The sequence below is a fragment of the Eucyclogobius newberryi genome, unplaced genomic scaffold, assembly GCF_026437365.1.
Source record: "Eucyclogobius newberryi isolate DKJ021-1_F unplaced genomic scaffold, fEucNew1.0.hap1 SCAF_20, whole genome shotgun sequence".
NCBI lineage: Eukaryota > Metazoa > Chordata > Actinopteri > Gobiiformes > Gobiidae > Eucyclogobius > Eucyclogobius newberryi.
In genome coordinates this window covers 8,805,214-8,824,905 of record NW_027315835.1, presented here as the reverse complement: position 1 = coordinate 8,824,905, position 19,692 = coordinate 8,805,214, and the positions used below count along the sequence as shown (strand labels likewise).

General features: G+C 39.7%; 1 protein-coding gene and 1 long non-coding RNA gene across 4 annotated transcripts in view; both read left to right on the top strand.

The window, feature by feature from the left end:
- Nucleotides 1-19,692, top strand: part of LOC140368636 (adenosine kinase-like) — a 256,046-nt gene that overhangs the window by 142,659 nt on the left and 93,695 nt on the right. The gene's annotated exons all lie outside the window — the stretch shown is intronic.
- LOC140369114 (uncharacterized) lies at nt 777-2,289 on the top strand. 2 transcript variants are annotated; one of them, XR_011928222.1, is made up of 3 exons: nt 777-1,763; nt 1,873-1,902; nt 2,269-2,289. It is a non-coding gene; the product is annotated as an uncharacterized lncRNA (long non-coding RNA). The 2 variants fall into 2 exon arrangements; XR_011928221.1 differs by lacking the exon at nt 2,269-2,289 and adding an exon at nt 2,055-2,257.

Here is a 19,692-nt window from a genome sequence, read left to right as displayed (position 1 = left end):
TACTGTATTTGTTCATCTGATGGGCATTGATTTTTATAGACAATACACTCCAAATAGTCTTGAAATGTCCAGTGTTTTATATACATAATAGCAGTAGTTGTATAGTAATTGCAGTTGTATTTTAAGTATGTCGACACCTGAACAGTATAGCCCTAGTTCACACACACACAATCTTGATTTCTGCAGTTATCAGATTACTGAATTGTCCTGTAAACGGTTACATTTGATGGGAGTAATCTGATTTCTTTTCTCATTGTGCAGGGTTTTTAACAAGGAAAAGTATGCGACACAGGGGGAACTACAGTATACTACAGCACCGGAGTATAAGTCACACTTGCCAAAAAATGCATAATAGAGAAGAAAAAAACATATATAAGTTGCACTGGAGTATGAAATGTTGTTGTGAAAGTGTGAAAATAACAAATAATATCACATATAAGTCGCTCCAGAGTATAATTATACGTATAAGTATATAAGTATAAATATAAGTATAAGTAGCACCCGGCCAACTACTAGAAAAAAGTGAAAAAATACGGTAATGTGGAAATGACAGAATATTTAAAATATTGAGCTTTTTTTTTCGTTTTTATCTGATTTTCCTTGGACATGGCAGAGCAAGATTGAATTACTGGGTTATACTTATCTGTTTTTTTTTGCTTACGCACCGATACAAACCATGTGGATCAAGTGGATGTTGCTTTGAAGTAATACAAAAATAAAAAAATAAACTGTCTCTTGTCCACCATTAAGAACACATCCCTGAATCCAAACTGCACGTTGATGTGAAATGATGATGAAATTCGTGCCTGTGATGTATAAATTAACTTAATAAAACACTAATAGATAAGGGAACATTGTGATCTTCATGCTCAGAGGAATTCACTTGTACCTGGCAGATTCAGGAGGAGGCACTTTTATTCTGGCACATTCCATTCCTCAGAACAGCCTCCTCAGATCACAGCCACTATTTTTAGCTCCCGAGTCTCGCACAGGTGTGGAGGGGTAGAGCGGGATTCATTTATGTTTGGACAGCTCTGCCGCCGAGATGGAGAGAGGGGAGAGGGAGGGATGTAGGGGAGTGGAGAGAGAGACACAGAGATAGAGAGAAAGAGAGAGGGAGGTGAATGAGTGAAAAGGAGAGGAGAGAGGGAATGAAAAAGACATAGAGAAGGAGAGAGAGCATGAGGTGGGAGGGGGTAAGAAAAGGACAGAGACAAGGGGGAGGAGAGAGATGTATGGAAGTGGAGAGAGAGAAAGGGAACAGAAAAGACATAGAGAAGGAGAGAGAGCAAGAGGTGAGAGGGAAAGAAAAGGGCAGAGAGAAGGGGGAGGAGAGAGATGTAGGGAAGTGGAGAGAGAGCGGGAGAGAGAGAGGGAGATGAATGAGTGAAAAGGAGAAGAGAGAGGGAATGAAAAAGACATAGAGAAAGAGAGAGAGCATGAGGTGAGAGGGGGAAAGAAAAGGACAGAGAGAAGGGAGAGGAGAGAAAAATGTAGGGAAGTGGAGAGAGAGAGAGAGAGAGAGAGAGAGGGAACAGAAAAGACATAGAGAAGGAGAGAGAGCAAGAGGTGAGAGGGAAAGAAAAGGGCAGAGAGAAGGGGGAGGAGAGAGATGTAGGGAAGTGGAGAGAGAGCGGGAGAGAGAGGGAGATGAATGAGTGAAAAGGAGAAGAGAGAGGGAATGAAAAAGACATAGAGAAAGAGAGAGAGCATGAGGTGAGAGGGGGAAAGAAAAGGACAGAGAGAAGGGGGAGGAGAGAGATGTATGGAAGTGGAGAGAGAGACAGAGAGGGAACGGAAAAGACATAGAGAAGGAGAGAGAGCAAGAGGTGAGAGGGAAAGAAAAGGCCAGAGAGAAGGGAGAGGAGAGAGATATGTAGGGAAGTGCAGAGAGACAGAGACGTAGAGAGAGAGAGAGAGAGAGGGGGGGAAGGAGAAGAGAGAGGGAATGAAAAAGACATAAAGAAGGAGAGAGAGCAAGAGGTGAGAGGGAAAGAAATGGACAGAGAGAAGGGGGAGGAGAGAGCGATGTAGGGAAGTGGAGAGGGAGAGAGACGGAGATGAATGAGGAAAAAGGAGAAGAGAGAGGGAACGAAAAAGACAGAGAAGGAGGGTGAGATAGAGAGAGATGTAGGGAAGTGGAGAGGGAGAGAGAGAGAGATTTGAATGAGGGAAAAGGAGAAGAGAGAGGAGGAAAAAAACAATAGAACGAGAAAGAGCAAGAGGTGTGAGAGGGAAAGAAAAGGGCAGAGAGAAGGGGGAGGAGAGAGATGAATGAGGGAAAAGGAGAAGAGTGAGGGAGACTGGGAAAAAGGGGTGAAAGAAACAGTAAAGGACTGAAAAAAGAGAAAGAGACAAACGGAAGGGGAGAGAAAAAGAGTATAGAGAGAGAAGAGAGCAGGAAAAATGCAGAGGGTTGAGAAAAATGTAAATGAAGGAGGGGGACGCGTGAGGAAGAGGAAAGAAAAAAGAGATAAGAAAGATGTAAACATAAGAGGAGAGAGATTTAGATAAGAGGATGAGAGAAAAGGAGTTAGAGGAGTGGAGTGAGAGAGCGAGAGAGAGAAGGGCAAAGGACAGAAAACAGTGTGTAGAGTGAACCCATTCCTCCTCATCCGGGCCTATTACCTGTAACCCGTGTCACCCGCCGTCATGGCCGCCCTGTCCGCGCACACATCACAAAAAAAACAACATGGCCGAACCCTCGCCACGCGCGCGCCGCTAAATCACATCGCACGCTCGGACGGAGGACGAGAGGCTGTATCTAATCTGATCTGTCCATCTCCTGTCATTCGTCACGCAGACATGGCAACGCCAAGTGGACATGAGCCCGAGTGCGGGTCAGACACATGTGCAGCCGGCATATTGCACTTGCCAGGAAAACAAATCCGATTGTCAAGAACGCCTGGGTTTTTAAAGTAATTTTTTTTTTTTTTTTTATCATTCTTAATATTTTCTTTTTCTGTTTTAATATTTTCTTTTTCTGTTTTACACACGTTAGTTTTCCCTTTTTGTATAATTTCTTTGTCAACACAAGATCAGAAATAAATCTGATTACACACATCAGCTGGAACTGTTTACATGACATTTTAATAATCAGATAACTGCAGGTGTTTTTTGTGTTTTTGTTTTGTTTATACATTTTCTTATTTAGTTAGTTAAACTTATTTAGTTTACATATAATAAATGGTACGGATTGTGCATTGTAGTGATGCATCGCACCATGTTGAAGTGCACATTATTCACAGGAAATGCGTGCTGCTGGACACATGGTGGACGTCATAAGCACGTGTTGTGGGATTGGCTGGCTCTGCATCATATAGTGAATTTGAGATTAAAATACTGCAAAATTATTTTCAACATCAACATCCCACTTGAGTTTATTGTTTCTGGGACATAAAACTCATGCAATGAAAACAATAGATGGATACCTTTGGAATGTACTTTAGGCAGCAGAAATAGCAATGTATATTAATGAAATGGAAAGACCTTTGCAGGTGACTTAACCAATCAAACATTGATATAAATGGGACAATAATCAAACGACCAGAAGTTACATAGTGCACCTTTAAAAGAACAAAACAGCTTGACCTGAAAAAATTACATTGTTCTGTAACTAAATGCATTAATGTCTTACGTTTCTTCATAATTGCATGCATTCTCACCTTGCCTAAGGGCACAACACCACGCACTGGTCAGAGCTGGGACTGACTCACTGACCACAGGGCCACTTCTGTTCACTTACAACCACATTAGAACAAAAGTGTATTTATAGAATCAAATTATAGATGACAACATTTAATGCAGACTTTAATTCAGTAACTGTCCAACCAAAGCAGCTTAGGCCATATTGTAGCAATATCTATTCGACACCATTGCGGGATAGGGTCACTGCCTTGGTAGAGGTCTGTCAACATTAGTGAACATTTCAGACAATCATGTGATGAAGCTTCCATTGTCAATCAAAGCACAAGTGATGGGCGGATTGTTACCAAATATCGATATATTGATACTGACAGAGGTATCGAAACATTATCGGCAATATATTGTTTATATTTTATGTTCTCTGTACATATATTTACTTTTCATGTTAGTTAAATTCAGAAAACAATGATGGTAAAGGTAAAATTGTTTATTGTCGAGGAGTTTTAATTAATTCAGGACAAAACTGGTCACATAACAGCTCGATATCGCAATATATGCCAGAATATTACCTGGCATCGGATCAAATAAAAAATCTGTGGTATCGCCCATTTGTCCAACCGAAGTCTTTCCAGGCGTAACATTTCCGTGTTCCCACTCTTCATCTGTCATTATAAAGAACACTTATACAATAAAAAACACCTACAATCAATGAAAGATTATTTTGCATCGTAATTATAGACGCAACTGTCGTTTTATGCCATTTCGTGGAACATTCCAGGCAAAACAACAAAATCCCCTCAACACAAGCTCCTCCAGAGACGTTACACACATTCAAACGTCATGACAACGCGGTATAGTTAGCTCATCGTATTCCGGGCCTGATTTGTTAGCGATTTGTCCATTTACGCTCTCCCCGCTCTTACTCCGCTCACAAATAGATTTACAGACTCTCGCCGCGTCTGCTTTCGAATTAATTCCCAATTAGCGTCCGCGTGACGTTTTACTTGTTGTGACACGAGCCGTCATAAACCTAACCAGCCCACTTCTCCTCCCGGCCGTTATCGTCTCTCTCTACCCGACGATAAATCCAAAATGATCCGGGGGGTCCCAGAAGGGGGGGGAGCGGGCCATTTAAGAGCCGTGAGAAAGGCGGGCGGGGCGGGCGAGGCGGGCGCGCGCTGGGTGGCTGCTCACATGTGGCTCGCTCGTTCGAATCTTCAAAAGAGAGACGAGCGCGGACAAACTCGATACGCGCGAGGAGTGTCGGGAAAAACCCCCGCTCGTTTTTCTCCTCACCCGTTCCCCCTCCCGAGTCTCCCCCCGCCTCCCGCCCTCTCTCCTCCTCCTCTCTCTTCTCAAAGACTTCCGCGGGGTCCTTTATCCGTCGTGCTTCGCGGCCGCAGACACGCAATCAAACCCCGACATTTCGCTGCGGGAAACGACGAAAGCGGGCGGCGCCGTCGACGGGATCAAGCGCATCGGTGGCGACGGCGTTGGCGCTGGAGAGGAGCGGTGGCGCGCTCCCGGTTTTTCAAGCGTTTTGTATTCAGTGATTCAGCCCGCAGTTAAAAAGTGTTTCTTATGTGTAAAATAAGACATAGCAGAAAGTTGTTTTATAAAGTTGGACGTGACAGTTCGATAAAGATTTTTGAGCTTGAGCTTGGTCGGCCATTTTTTTTTTAAATCTTTGTAGTCTTGTGCAAGTAGCAAACATTTAAAAAAAAGTCCAGCCTTTTTTTGTCATCATTTTCTATGAATTATTTCAGAAAGCAATTCAAATTTGCAGCAAATCCACTTCAAATCTACACGTTCACACAACATACGGAAAACGGTGACTTGGGTCGACAATTTCCTCTTTTTGGCGCTGAATTTGAGGAGACAGGACAAGATAAATGATGGAGAAGCCTTTTATTCACATGTAGAAAAGGTAAAGAACAACAATCACGGTCAGGTCATTGACAATTGTGTTTATTTATTTGAAAATGTGTTGTTTTTAGTCACCATAAGTGCGTTTCCAATGTGGTTTGGTTTTGGGGTTCAATTAGTCGAGTTTGGTCCAATTCTAGCCCTGGTTTAAGATAAGATCACCTTTATGTATCTCACCATGGGTAAATTCCAGGGTTGCAACACAGATTAGGCACAGAAGTCTTAGAAACACACTCACTAGGGATTAGTTTAGTGATGGTTTTCCAAGTTTACTTCCAGGTTTAGTCCCTATTTTTTGTTTATGCCAGAGTAGATTTTCCTTCCTGCCAAAGTAGATTTATTGAAAGAATGATTCCATATTTGTCTTTTTTTAATGCATTTTTCATAAACAAAAGATAAAACAGAACACAAAACGACCAGAGAGAATAAACTAAATGAAAACACAAGTAGTCATCAAATAGACATGAATACAAACACAATCACGGCACATTCATATTAAAATAAGAGTCCCATTTAGTCCAAAGTCTTTCAAATTTGTCCATATTTGTCTTTTCATTTGTGTTATGAGTGAATGCACCATTAAGCCTTAAAACAAATCTTTCCATACGTCTTTGAATTGAAATAACTTCAGAGACTTCAGCACGTCTTACTTACACGTTTCAAAAATGTCTCCTCCTTTTCACGTAGCAGATATGTGTCTTTTACCGCTTTGCTTCTTCACAATTCCTGTTGGTTTTGCCGTCTTTATCTTTTTTTGCCTTCAAAGCATGAAGCAGATAAAGCCGTAACAATATAAAGAGACAGTTGTACTTAGGCAGAACAACACCTGAGGCCCATTTCACACAGGCAGCTCCTTTTGTCCAACTGCCAGTGCCAAAAAGAGAAGAAACGCTTTACGTTTTCAAGCATTTTTCCCCCTCTGTTTTTGTATCTCTTTGTGTCCTGGGTGAGTCATGTTCCTCCTATATTATTTATCTGCTCTTCTAAGTCAACCTGATTTGAACTGTCTTAAAGCCCTGCCTAGCCAATGTGTTTTGCTGTTTTTGGAGTAAAATGTCCATTACAAAGTGTTTTAGTGCTTTTTTTTTGAAGCCGTATATTTTCTTTTCATTTGACTGCGTCCCCAGCTGCACTTGAAAGTAGACGGCCTAGTCGAGATCAGATGCTTCTTACTTGTGTTTGTTTCAGGAAATGACGAGATATTGGTTACAAATCTGGAAAACGACGTGTTCTTGTAGGAAAATGTAATATACCGTATTTTCCGGACTATAAGTTTCACCGGAGTATAAGTCGCACCAGCCAAAAAATGCATAACAGAGAAGAAAAAAACATATATAAGTCACATTTTTGGGGAACATTTGTTTGATCAAATCCAAGAACAGACATTTCATCTTGAAATGCAATTTAAAATAATAACAGATGAGAGAACATGGTGAATAGGTGTACGTATGCTAACGCTAACACCTTCAGCTACATGAGGCACAGACAGAACTGTGGTAAGTGTCTGGTATGTTAACGTAACATATTAACAGTTATTCAGATAACTATAGCATAAAGAACATGCTAACAAGTTTACCAAAGCATCAGTTTTACCCCAAATCACTAAATCCATTGAATTCTTCTTCCTCTGTGTCACTTCTAAACAACTCCACAAACTCCAGAGGAAGAGGAAGTGCAGATTCTTCTTCTGTGTCGCTTAGAGCCTAGAGCGCCCTCTTGTGGTTGTCAGTGTGAAAGTAATCAACATGTGAAATGCGGTTGCCAGTGTGAAAATAACTAATAATATCACATATAAGTCGTACAAGAGTATAAATTGCACCCTGGCTAAAACGATGAAAAAAGGTGTGACTTACAGTCCGGAAAGTACGGTAATCATGAGATATTTCCGACAAAAATGTTCCAAAACGTGTCTTAAAATGCATCAGTTGAAGTGAAAGAAGTGCAAAGGTGCAGGAATATCACTATATAAGTCGCTCCAGAGTTTAAGTATATAAGTATAGATATATATATATAAGTCGCACCCGGCCAAAACTATGAAAAAAGTGTGAAAATACGGTAATGTGCAAATGACAGAATATCTTAAATATTGAAAGACATTTTTTTTTCAATCAGCTCCTTATTAAAATTGTACTCCATAACCAACGTTTTCACACATTTTCCTCCTCAACTTTCCGACATCAATGTGATTCCGTGTACACTGTCTCTGAAGCCGCTTATCATGGGAAGCCATTACAGACAATTGCACAGAGGCTCTCCCGGCGAGCGCTAACAATGACGCACGCAGCTCGCATTGTGGCGCCCGCGCCTCCGAATCAGGGCTAAATGACAAAAAGCGGCAAATTAGGCGCGATGGCTTCATAAAAGTGTCAAAAGGGAAACATCTCCCCGGCCGAAAGTCAATGCGCTGAACTCCATTACCTCTGTGTACGAGGAACAATCAAGCAGCGTAGTATTATATAAACACGGCTGTCATTGGCAACCGTAATTATTCATATCGTGTGACTGTTTTTACTTCCTTGTTTTGATTGTTTGACTTTAATTGTATCTGTTGTTGTCCTGATTTTGGGTGTATAGCCACATAAAACTGGGATTGAACCAGGACTAAACACGAAAATAAACTTGGATTTGATCAGATCCAGACTATGACAAGAACTTGACAAAACCAAGTCCATGTCAGGACGAAAATGGGATCAATTCAGGACAAAATAATGTGCCTTTAGTCTCGTTCAGTCCAAGTTTAGTTCACATTTGCACACACAACATCAAAACTGGGACTAAACTTGGATTGGACTAAACCTGGACTGGACTAGGACTAAACTTGGACTGGACAACCTGATTGGACCGCTTCGTTTGGTTTTGAATCCCAAATTAGATCCAACACTTTTCCAAATATATTGATCTATATTGCAATTCAAACACAGTACATTTTAATCTTGAATGTTACTTGAATTTCCATTATTTGAATAGCCCTTTTTTTTAATTGTGTTTGTTTTTTCTATGTCTTTCAATGGCGCACTGCTCAAGTGGTAAATACTGTACGGATCAGTTGCTCAAGCTCCTATTTTCTGACTTTTTAAGACCCCGATGCCTTGGTTTTTAACACCTCAGATGAACCGACAGTCTTACCCCACAAGTCGACAGAGAAATAGGAAAACAGCCTGAGGGGAGCGCATCCTTTTCCAAATTATTTACTCCCGACGATCAGCAACACTTCCTTTGCCGTCTCCAAATACAGAGTACTTTGGTAATGTACAGAGCGTATACGGCGTCGTATTGTTTCCTCGACATAATGAATCCGGAGAAGACGTGGATATGATATGACAAGACTATCAGAGAGCAGAGGACTGAGAAGGAGCAACAGCAATGCATTTTTCATGAACTGCACTGCTCCCCAGCCAAACTTCCAGACAAGTTGTTTCATTTTTTTGTTTTTTGCAGTCAGAAAGACAAACCAAAACCGAGCAAGAGAAGTAAATACATGTGTAAGTTATAGAGGAAAAAACAACCCAGGATTTCACTTAATAGTTTTTGACAAGATAAAAACTGTGGATGAGAATCTGTGATTAAAGCGTTGTTGTGTTGTTGATGTTTGGTGCAGATTGACCGTGTTTTTATCTGTCAGCGTCTGCTACTACAGCTATCACTACTACAGCTATCACTACTACTGCTATCACTACTACAGCTATCACTACTACAGCTATCACTACTACTGCTATCACTACTACAGCTATCACTACTACTGCTATCACTACTACAGCTATCACTACTACTGCTATCACTACTACAGCTATCACTACTACAGCTATCACTACTACTGCTATCACTACTACAGCTATCACTACTACTGCTATCACTACTACAGCTATCACTACTACTGCTATCACTACTACAGCTATCACTACTACTGCTATCACTACTACAGCTATCACTACTACTGCTATCACTACTACTGCTACTACTACTACTGCTATCACTACTACAGCTATCACTACTACTGCTATCACTACTACTGCTATCACTACTACTGCTATCACTACTACAGCTATCACTACTACAGCTATCACTACTACTGCTATCACTACTACTGCTATCACTACTACTGCTATCACTACTACAGCTATCACTACTACTGCTATCACTACTACTGCTATCACTACTACAGCTATCACTACTACTGCTATCACTACTACAGCTATCACTACTACTGCTATCACTACTACTGCTATCACTACTACTGCTATCACTACTACTGCTACTACTACTTCTACTACTACTGCTATCACTACTACATCTATCACTACTACTGCTATCACTACTACTGCTATCACTACTACTGCTATCACTACTACTGCTACTACTACTTCTACTACTACTGCTATCACTACTACAGGTATCACTACTACTGCTATCACTACTACTGCTATCACTACTACTGCTATCACTACTACAGCTATCACTACTACAGCTATCACTACTACTGCTATCACTACTACTGCTACTACTACTTCTACTACTACTGCTATCACTACTACAGCTATCACTACTACTGCTATCACTACTACTGCTACTACTACTTCTACTACTACTGCTATCACTACTACAGCTATCACTACTACAGCTATCACTACTACAGTTATCACTACTACTGCTACTACTACTTCTACTACTACAGTTATCACTACTACTACTTCTACTGCTACAGTTATCACTACTACTGCTACTACTACTTCTACTTCTACAGCTCAGCTATCACTACTACTGCTATCACTACTACTGCTACTACTACTTCTACTACTACTGCTATCACTACTACAGCTATCACTACTGCTACTACTACTTCTACTACTACTGCTATCACTACTACAGCTATCACTACTACTGCTACTACTACTTCTACTACTACTGCTATCACTACTACTGCTATCACTACTACAGCTATCACTACTACAGCTACTACTACTGCTATCACTACTACTGCTATCACTACTACTGCTACTACTACTGCTACTACTACTGCTATCACTACTACAGCTGTCACTACTACTGCTATCACTACTACTGCTATCACTACTACTGCTACTACTACTTCTACTACTACTGCTATCACTACTACAGCTATCACTACTACTGCTATCACTACTACAGCTATCACTACTACTGCTATCATTACTACTGCTATCACTACTACAGCTATCACTACTACTGCTACTACTACTTCTACTACTACTGCTATCACTACTACAGCTATCACTACTACTGCTATCACTACTACTGCTATCACTACTACAGCTATCACTACTACTGCTATCACTACTACTGCTACTACTACTTCTACTACTACTGCTATCACTACTACAGCTATCACTACTACTGCTATCACTACTACTGCTATCACTACTACTGCTACTACTACTTCTACTACTACTGCTATCACTACTACAGCTATCACTACTACTGCTATCACTACTACTGCTACTACTACTTCTACTACTACTGCTATCACTACTACAGCTATCACTACTACTGCTATCACTACTACTGCTACTACTACTTCTACTACTACTGCTATCACTACTACAGCTATCACTACTACAGCTATCACTACTACAGTTATCACTACTACTGCTACTACTACTTCTACTACTACAGTTATCACTACTACTACTTCTACTGCTACAGTTATCACTACTACTGCTACTACTACTTCTACTTCTACAGCTCAGCTATCACTACTACTGCTATCACTACTACTGCTACTACTACTTCTACTACTACTGCTATCACTACTACAGCTATCACTACTGCTACTACTACTTCTACTACTACTGCTATCACTACTACAGCTATCACTACTACTGCTACTACTACTTCTACTACTACTGCTATCACTACTACTGCTATCACTACTACAGCTATCACTACTACAGCTACTACTACTGCTATCACTACTACTGCTATCACTACTACTGCTACTACTACTGCTACTACTACTGCTATCACTACTACAGCTGTCACTACTACTGCTATCACTACTACTGCTATCACTACTACTGCTACTACTACTTCTACTACTACTGCTATCACTACTACAGCTATCACTACTACTGCTATCACTACTACAGCTATCACTACTACTGCTATCATTACTACTGCTATCACTACTACAGCTATCACTACTACTGCTACTACTACTTCTACTACTACTGCTATCACTACTACAGCTATCACTACTACTGCTATCACTACTACTGCTATCACTACTACAGCTATCACTACTACTGCTATCACTACTACTGCTACTACTACTTCTACTACTACTGCTATCACTACTACAGCTATCACTACTACTGCTATCACTACTACTGCTATCACTACTACTGCTATCACTACTACTGCTACTACTACTTCTACTACTACAGCTATCACTACTACTGCTATCACTACTACTGCTACTACTACTTCTACTACTACTGCTATCACTACTACAGCTATCACTACTACAGCTATCACTACTACAGTTATCACTACTACTGCTACTACTACTTCTACTACTACAGTTATCACTACTACTACTTCTACTACTACAGTTATCACTACTACTGCTACTACTACTTCTACTTCTACAGCCATCACTACTACTACTACCACTACTACTGCTACTACTACTTCTACTACTACTGCTATCACTACTACAGCTATCACTACTGCTACTACTACTGCTACTACTACTTCTACTACTACTGCTATCACTACTACAGCTATCACTACTACTGCTACTACTACTTCTACTACTTCTGCTATCACTACTACTGCTATCACTACTACAGCTATCACTACTACAGCTACTACTACTGCTATCACTACTACTGCTATCACTACTACTGCTATCACTACTACTGCTATCACTACTACTGCTATCACTACTACAGCTATCACTACTACTGCTATCACTACTACTGCTACTACTACTTCTACTACTACTGCTATCACTACTACAGCTATCACTACTACTGCTATCACTACTACTGCTATCACTACTACTGCTATCACTACTACAGCTATCACTACTACTGCTATCACTACTACAGCTACTACTACTTCTACTACTACTTCTACTACTACTACTTCTACTACTACTTCTACTACTACTGCCGGTATGTTTCCACCGGTTCGCTGTGGAAGTGTCTCCACGGTCATAAGCGATCCACTGCAGACCATGAGAGATCTAGCTTTCAACTCCGGTCTGGCTCACTTTGTCTGACAGAACATGTCACAGCGAGATTATTGTCTAAGAATTAGCACTAACTCAAATTAAAATAATATGATGAAAACTAAATATAAGTAGAAAAATAATGATTATTCAACACTTGTGATAAACCTCTGTTTCTTCCACTGATGGTAAATGTCTATGTTGAGTCAATAGACTTAGCAATACAAAGCTAAGCTCAAGTTAGCAACATCTGTTTCCTGTTTATCGACTACTGCTGCCACTACTACTACTACTACTACTACTACTACTGCTACTGCTACTGCTACTGCTACTGCTACTGCTACTGCTACTGCTACTGTTACTGCTACTGCTGTTACTCTTACTACTGCTACTGTTGCTACTACTACTACTAGTACTACTACTACTACTGCTATTACTATTAATATCACTACTACTATTACTGTTACTACTATTACTTTTACTATTACTACTTCTATCACTTTTACTATTACTATTACTACTACTACTACTACTGCTACTGCTATTACTACTACGACTGCTACTACTATTACAATTACTACTATTACTATCACTACTATTATTATTACCATTACTGCTATTACTATTACTGCTACTATTGATTGATTGATTGATTGATTGATTGATTGATTAACTGCTACCACTAGAACTTCTACTAGTACTTTTACTTCTACTGCCGCACCTACTTACTGTGGTTGTTAATTACAAGTCCAAAAATATCCACGCCTGGATGATAATAACTCACATTAAACCACATGTGTGTTGCCATAACGCGCACAGCTTTAATGATCCATATTGACATGTAAATGAGCGCACACACAGATTTGACACACTAATGCTTATGTCCCGTCACATGTTGTCAGATGGGCCTTGGTTACGTCTCCATCGGGGGAATATTTATCCTGTTTCCATCTCTGGCTTTGACTCATGGTGTGAAGAAATGGCAGCACATCACAGCTTCCTGTCAGAGGAGACGCTCGTAAATTATTAATGTTTCTTCTCTTGCTCTGTCACCGATCAGCTACATCTCGCTGTCGCTATCTCTCGCTCTCGTATTTTGAAGGGAAAAGAAGAAACGCAGACGTCAAAGCCATGTCTCGATTTGCATATGGGACGCGAAAGGCGGTGCTGATGTATACAGGTACATGCTGTTACTTCCAAATGCAAGTAGTACGAGTAGAAATACTGCTCCCACTGCTACTACCCTGTTTCTTTTCAAGTATTTTGACTTCTACCCCACCATTATAGTTCGTTGGACCGTCTTTAGCTTTTGATTACATTGACTGATGCAGTGAGCGGCTTCTCATTTCTGAAACAACAATGTGGAAAGACGAATCCCGTGGTCATGGAGAAGAGAAGATGTTGGCAGTAAACAGAGAAAAGGAGAAGCAGAACCTAATGTACTACAGATCTGAACGTTTTGATTACATTGTTTCATTAAGCAATGTTAAAAGATTAATTTTATTCTGGTGTTACATTATTTTTTATACATTGATCTTGTATTGATGATGTCAGAGAGTGACCGCTGCACAAAGCCTTCTCCAGCTCGTCCCAAACACTCTCACTGGGGATCAGAGCTGTAGTAGATTAGGTTCTGCTTCTCCTTTTCTCTGTTTGATGCCAACATATTCTCTTCTCCATGACCACGGGATTCGTCTTTCCACACGGTTGTTTCAGGAATGGGAAGCCGCTCAATGCATCAGTGGCGTTTAAATACTGTGTCGCAGCAGTTATCCAGTAGAAGGCTCGTACCTACTGTATTTATTTGCCGAGTTGAATCCAAGTGGTGACAGACGGTATATTAAGACTGAATAATGATGAGCTGTACTTACTGCAGTCCACATACTAACAAGTAAGGAGCAGAGGAGATGTCATAAACAGGATTAATGAGTGTGACTGAAGCTATAAACAACTGTATGGTATGTAAGGTATGTTTTTGATGATGGCATAATGTGATTAATTGGTCAGTTTTGCATTATTTGTGTCCTTTAATATTACCATGTGGGCGTGTACTAGCGCTGGTAAACTGTGCATCAAGATCAGTTTAAAACTAAGGAAAGGTCCAACTTTGTCCCGTTTAAGTCATTTGATACTTCAAATGAGTTGCTAGTATCAGTTCAAGTTTTAGTATTGATCAGTATGTGGGTATTTGACAATATTATTTATTGGTCAAAAACAAATAAATAAGTTAAAATGTAAAAGCAAATTTAATTTAATTTAATGTTTAAATCCGACTACAAAGTGACTTGATTGACATTAATACAAGCCCCGCCCACCTCTCACAATCTCCTAACGAATCCACCCACATGGGACGTTTACAGGTGAGGCCCCTCGGTGCGACGTTGTGTCTGGACAATGGCGTCCGGCTCACTCCTCGATGGCACATGTCGTCATAGCGATATCCTGGGTTTAACTCCAGCTGGGGCCTGGGAATCCACCCTCGTCTGCATTTGTATAGAACCGCTTTGGTGGGCAATGATTAGTCCTTTTCTTCTTTTCCTAGTGGGGTTGGCAAGAACACGCTCTGCTAACACGCCATGGAATAATATGTGCGATGTATCGTTATCTACTTGATTTATAGATGTATTCTCTGATTTATTTTGGGATCGAGCGATATCATTTTATTTTTTGCATTGAAATTGATTGAAATGCGTTTTGGCCACTCACTGTAAGTCTTTAGTGACAAATAGTGAACAATATTAGATCATTTATTAATTTGTGCTTCTTATACCTTACTTTCAGATATGTTTTTGTATTTCTTCTGTCTATTATTTGTGAATTCCTGAATCTGTGTATTATTTAATGTGTTATATATGTGGATTCCCCATAAGCAACAGCCAAGTTTTCATTTAAAATGGGTAAGAAAGAAAATTCCATATATATATATATATATATATATATATATATATATATATTTCCCTGTAATGTATTATGTCTTTTTAATGTAATTGGCAGAAACATGTCTCTTATTATGAGTATGAATATCTGCACTAAACATTAAATTATTGAAGTGGATCTGAAAAATTAATCTCCAGTATCTTTAACATTTGAAAAAAAAATCTGCTGCTTATGGTCACAGACCCAGAACTCTGAACAGCAGTTACATTTTTCACTTTTAATAATCTTAATAAAGCATGAACAAAGACTTAACTCATAACGAACAAATTGTTTTAAAATGTCATTCAGGTTTAGTAACTATTTAATTAACACAATAACCCTAATTGCCAACGTTAAACTGTTAATGAGTTACTTATTTTCTTTTTTTTCTTTTTTTTTCTCTATTGAACATTGAGACTTTTAAAATATTTTTTTAACTAAATAAAGGTATAGATATGGTGTCTGAATGATATTTTTAAGTGTATTATTTATGAAAATCACACATTTTGATACTGTTTTGGTCATAAAACGGCCTTTCCCTGTGTGTTTTACCGTCTTTATTGTCCAGAAAACGATTACGATTATCAAAATACAACTACGGTTATTATTATTATTTTTTCTGTCATTTAATTGTTGCTGTCTTGCTTTATTAAGGTGACGAATTATGGTGTAGTTATTATAAAGTGGTACTGCATTTTAATCTGCTGCTAGGAACTGCTAGGATCTGATTTCAGCATCATGAACAATTAAAGACTTTAACTACGATTTATACTCCTGACCATGACCATATCCTGATAAATATAACCACAGCGATGAAGTATTTGGCAAATGCAGTGGACAAAAATAACCCCACAGTCGACAAAATTTCAACCTTTACACTTTTAAACGACGACACAGTTTTCTCGCCCAAACCGCCCACTTTTAATTCAATTACAAACTATTTATGACACCGCCATCCACGTCCAATCACATTACAGCGCCGGTCCCAGCCGCATTGCCTTTTTTCCATCTATAGCTTCTCCTCGTTTTTTATTTTTATTGCAGCTTTGGCGAATGGTTCTTGATTCGTAGCGTGCCAGCAAAGACTCCTCTGAGGATTACACCGGCTAAGCCCTTATCACTCCAGGAAATTCACTGCTGCTTAAAAAAGTGTTAGGACCCGGAAATCAAGGGCAAGTCGTATTCTTTTTAACTTCCTCAGTATTCCCACTGAAAGTTATTACCGGTTTGAAGAACAGTCCTTTTTTTGGCACTCCAGTTTTTCATGCCTCACCCCTCGCCACCTTTTTCCTGGATTTCAGAAGTGTAGAAACGGCAGGTGCGGCGGGCGAGGGCGGGAGGAGGATGTCGGGAGGCTCTGAGTAAAACAACCAGAGGAAATGTTTGTTATTCTAATGGGATCCACCAGAGTTATTGTGAGAGACTGTGCTCCAAATATGTGCAGTTCAGAACACAACTGAAGATCAGGTGTGAGTGAGTGGTTCTGGAGGGGAATTCACACTTACACACCACATCTAAACTGGGACTGGACTGGGACTGGACTAGGACTGGACTAGGACTGGACTAGGACTGGACGAGGACTGGACTGGGACTGGACTAGGACTGGACTGGGTCTAAACTGGGACTAAACCGGGACTGAATTGAGACTAAACTGGGACTAAACTGGGATTACACTGGGACTAAATTGGGACTGAACAGGGACTAAACTGGGACTAAACTGGGACTGAACTGGGACTAAACTGGGACTGAACTGGGACTAAACTGGGACTGAACTGGGATTAAACTGGCACTGAATTGGGATTAAACTGGGACTAAACTGGGATTACACTGGGACTAAACTGGGACTAAATTGGGACTGAACTGGGACTAAACTGAGACTAAACTGGGACTGAACCGGGACTGAACTGGGACTAAACTGGGACTAAACTGGGACTAAACTGGGACTGAACTAGGACTAAACAGAGACTAAACTGGGACTGAACCGGGACTGAACTGGGACTAAACTGGCACTGAACTGGTACTAAACTGGGACTAAACTGGGACTGAACTGGTACTAAACTGGGACTAAACTGGCACTGAACTGGTACTAAACTGGTACTAAACTGGGACTAAACTGGGACTAAACTGGGACTGAACTGGGACTAAACTGAGACTAAACTGGGACTAAACTGGTACTAAACTGGGACTAAACTGGGACTAAACTGGGACTGAACTGGGACTAAACTGAGACTAAACTGGGACTAAACTGAGACTAAACTGGGACTGAACTGGGACTAAACTGGGACTAAACTGGGACTAAACTGAGACTAAACTGGGACTAAACTGGGACTAAACTGGGACTAAACTGAGACTAAACTGGGACTAAACTGGGACTAAACTGGGACTGAACTGGGACTAAACTGGGACTAAACTGGGACTAAACTGAGACTAAACTGGGACTAAACTGGGACTAAACTGGGACTAAACTGGGTGGCCCATGGCCCACCCTTTAGACACGCCCCTGACAACAACTATCTCTGCCTCACTACTACTACTACTACTACTACTACTAATTACTACTACACTGTTGCTACTTTTCGCCAAGAACTCCAATGTGCTGCCGCGACTGCAACCACAAGAATGACTTTACAGGAACTATCTTCATCTTGTCTTGATTCTTTAACCGTATTTCATCAACCTCCTTTCACCTTGTGGGTCATCTGTTTATCAATACTGGAATAAAACGTTAAAGACCGTTTCGTTTTTTCAGATGTGCACAAAAACCAACCCCACGGCCCATTAATACAAACCACAAACTGAAGCGAGGAGCTCAAATGGATTCAGTCATTCCGAGTCATTATTATTCCTTTTGTGCCAAATGACATCAGAGACAGAGCGAAAATACTCAGACATCCTTAAGTGAGACCAAAGCACTTTTAGTCCCATTGCATTTGGAGAGGAAGGTAATGAATCGTGTCATTTTGCACCTTTTAACGCCTCTAAAAGCACCTTATTTACAAGGAGCGGCGGCGACGCGCTTTAAAGAGGCTCACGGCCCAGTCACAGCTGTGCGTCCGACCCCGGCGCACGCTCACCGCAAATAGTCAACGCTTGCCCTTCATTTTACTTGATTAATCGTTGCAGTGTAGTGTTTACATGACATCACAGCATTCCATTCTGTGCTCCGACTTTATGATGTTCTTTTATATGGAGGAAAAGTCAGCATTTTATTGTAGAAATGATCTCTGAACTCTTAAAATACAGATTTTTAAAAAAAACTTTATTTATTGAATTTTTTCAAATATAAGAACATTACACAGAAGTACAGCAGTAAAAATATCAAGATTACTGTCACTTAGAGTCTCTGTATCACATGACCATTCACTAAATCCTCTGCCATATGTATAAAAACTTAATAATAGTAATAGTTATAATAAAGAACATACATAAAACAATTTAGAAAACATAAAACCCCCAAAAAACAACATCAACGACAAATAAAATAACAAACATGCTTGGATACAGAACTTTTAGAGAGAAAAAAGAAAGTTGTCCACATTAATATCCTATGATGTTCTTTTATATGGTGGAAAAGTCAGCATTTATGGTAGAAATGATCTCTGAACTTTTTTTTTACATTTATTGATTTTTTTCAAATATAAGAACATCACACAGCAGTAAAAATATCAAGCTCTATCACATGACCATTCACTAAATCCTCTGCCATACGCATAAAAACGTATTAATAGTAATGATAATAATGATAATAAAGAAAATATACATTTAGATATATTAAGCTAACATACATAAAACTATTTAGAAAAACAAAAGACTGAAAAAAAGACAAATAAAATAACAAACATGCTTGGGTACAGAACTTCCAGAGAAATGTTTTTAAAAGTAGTTTGCATTAATATCCTATGACAGTAAAATATACATATGGATATATTAAACTAACAATTTCAAAAAACAAAAGACTGAAAAAAAGACAACAATACATAAAACAATTTAGAAAA